General features: G+C 41.1%; 1 pseudogene; it reads right to left on the bottom strand.

Annotated features, from left to right (window-relative positions):
• Positions 1-423: 423 nt before the first annotated feature.
• On the bottom strand, positions 424-1374 carry LOC104520398 (disks large-associated protein 1 pseudogene; annotated as a pseudogene).
• Between the last annotated feature and the right edge of the window lie 1677 nt (positions 1375-3051).

The raw sequence follows: 3051 nt of genomic DNA, 5'->3' as shown, positions 1-3051 counted from the left end.
CACTACAACATCAAATTCCCCACACCCCTACTGTGACTGCCTTATAAATTCAAAAAGTACACAGAAAGGTCTTATTTTTCCCACATGAAAAAATTAAGCCTGTTCTAATGTGAACTGTTTCTTTGAAATACTGAATGCTGGGAGAAAAAGAAAAGAAAAGAAAAGAAAAGAAAAGAAAAGAAAAGAAAAGAAAAGAAAAGAAAAGAAAAGAAAAGAAAAGAAAAGAAAAGAAAAGAAAAGAAAAGAAAAGAAAAGAAAAGAAAAGAAAAAGCAGATTTACTTTTAATATCAGCAGCATTACCCCTTGTTTGGTGATCAGTGACCTCTCAGGAAAGTTGAAATATCAGAGCAAACCTCCATCCCCCACAAACACCTGAGACAAGGCAGAGCACAGTTAACAGCAATCAGTTCTCCACACTGTACCTGGAGGTACTGACATGACCGTTCCTGTTGACACGTCTCTGCCTTCACCACTGTCTGGTCCATGTTAACTGATGCTTTCTGGTAAACTTCACGGGCTCTGCTCACGGTTAATGTAGAGGACCAAGAGCTTTTCTTCATTAACTGGGAGTCCAAATTCACAGGCAGGTTTGCACAGGTAGAGCATTTGACATCATTATTGCTTCTGGATGACTTCACAGTATGTTCGCTAATAGTGTTATAGGCTTCCATAAAGTACTGGGAAGAAGAACGATCAGGGCATCTTCCCATGGTCATGACCCCACTAGGACCATGATAAATACAAACATCATTGTCCAAGTTGTCATCTGAACTCCACCATCCTGATGCATTGGATCTGGGCTTACCTTCTGATCGCCTTTCTTTACTCTTGCTGCGCTTCCCATACCTCATCGTCTGCGACTCCTCTGGGCTTGCTTTGCCCCCGTTGACACTCCCCTTTGATGGTCCCTCCAGTGAATGGGACTTGGTAAAGAGCTTTTGGACAGAATGAACAAGATGCCGGATCCTCCCTGGGCTGTCACTACGGTGCTCCATGGCAGTCCGCTTGTACTGCAGAGTGTGGTAGCCATCCCGATTGAGAGGCAGCTGACGCTCAAACTGGTCCAAAAGGGTGGCAATGCGGTTGGTCTTGCTGGCAGTTCCATGGGGAACCAGAGCACACTCATCCTTGAGTTCATGGTGGGAATTGTAATGCCGCCGGGGAAAGGTGCTGCTGGCAATCTGATCACTGTAGGGCACCATACACTCTGCCTGAAAAGAGTTCCTCTGAGTGTAGTAAGGGTGGTCTGCAGGATGGGGGTCCACCGGGTTTAACAAATATGGCTTCCTGTCTGGGTGGTGTGGCAGACTGTCACATGGAGGGTCACAGGCAACCCCATGATGATGACTACGGCTGCTAGATAATCCCTTCATCGCTGATGGAAAGCAAGTCCCAAAGTCATCTAATATGTATGGCTATGCAACGGGCAGATCTCAGAGAAAGGCCTACAAGAATGAAATACAACAGAAGCCATAAGATATTCAAGCTAAAAGAAAAATCAGCATGTGCACATTTAGCATTCATTGTTTCTTGTTGTAAAAATAATTGGAATAAACATTCTCTTATTCTTTTCATACCTTAATCTTTCCCATGTCCAACATAGTGATAGGAAATACCTAAATAACACACACGAAACATTATCTTGTTCCACCAGCTGGAAAACAGATGCAAAAGAATTCTTCTGATATGAAATTCACTATTGTTGACAAATCCACAGCAAGATAAGTATCATCACCTATATCCTAAAACCTCAGTCCTGAAAACATTCATGGATAGAGGCCTCCCAGGAGGCCTTAATTGCTCATCTGCATGTTTTCAGGGCCAAACAAACACATTATAAACAATCATGTCCTTAATGGAGAGCTTTCTGTGTTACTTTGGGCCAAATACATAGTGCAGTGCAATTAATGAGAAACTTTCCTCTGTCTTCAGTGTACATCTGTTCAAATGCAGTTTTACTTGATCTCCATGTTGTCTGCCTAGACTGTAAGCATCTCAAGACAATATCAAAACATTATTTCTGTAAGCTTTTTTCAAATTGAGAATAAACCAGTAATACATTACACTAACTCTGTCAAAATGAAGCCAAACCCACTGTTTAATAACCCACTGTTATATAACCTATATATTTGAGGTTGTTGTATTTACTGTTTACTCACTCCTATTCACAAAACTAATCTTATACCGATAATGCAGGGCTTAGTTTAATTTGCCATAAATTTTCAGTGTACTAAGCAATGTTTAAATACCCCTACCTACTCCTTCTACCATTAGGGCAACTGGTATAGTGAAAACTTGCACACAGCTATAACAGCGTGAAGGATTTCAACACTTAATACTTGATCGCAGTCATTTGGCCCTGAAGTGACTCACAATGTTATAGACTATTTATTACAACAAGTTGAAAATTGAAATCATCATCACAAGTGATATAATAACCACTCTGTTTGAGGCCAGATGTCCTCGTTTCAGCTCTCACCACTAGCAAAAGTCTGGGTGCAACTGCTACTGCATCCTCTGAGCTACTAATGTGTAAATTATGGGGTTTCAGATGTGGCAAAACATTCTCATGGTGCCATCTCAGCTCCTGATGGGCAGAGGACTCCTTAGAGGATACCCTCTTATATGGCACACAACTGAAACTGAAAGGAGTCACTCAGCTACTTTATTCCTTTCTGGCATGGCTAACCACGTAATACTTTTGTAAATGTCACCCTTGAGATCTTTCTTGGAGTGTGGATACACATGCATAGCAAACAGTTTTGCACTATATTCCTCCAGTGTTCTCTCAGATAAAGTTCATGTTTTAACAGGTTGTAGACATTGTACCTACTGGCAAATTGGCAACAATGAAGTTTTCTAAAATAGCAATAAGTTAATGCCAGTCTGGAAAAGCATGCTCTGCATTTCATCAGAACATATTTTATATTTTCCTCTGAATCTAAAGAGGAGATTTTTAGAAGTGAGCTAAAGAGGAGGTTTTTTCAATATGTTTCAAAGCTAGTATGGATGTCCTGCATTTCACTCCCCCTCACTGGATCCTGCAGTGG

This window comes from Antrostomus carolinensis, unplaced genomic scaffold, assembly GCF_000700745.2.
Source record: "Antrostomus carolinensis isolate BGI_N321 unplaced genomic scaffold, ASM70074v2 scaffold21221, whole genome shotgun sequence".
Taxonomy (NCBI): Eukaryota; Metazoa; Chordata; class Aves; order Caprimulgiformes; family Caprimulgidae; genus Antrostomus; species Antrostomus carolinensis.
Note: the sequence above shows the minus strand (reverse complement) of the source record. Positions and strands in the feature narration are given on the sequence as shown.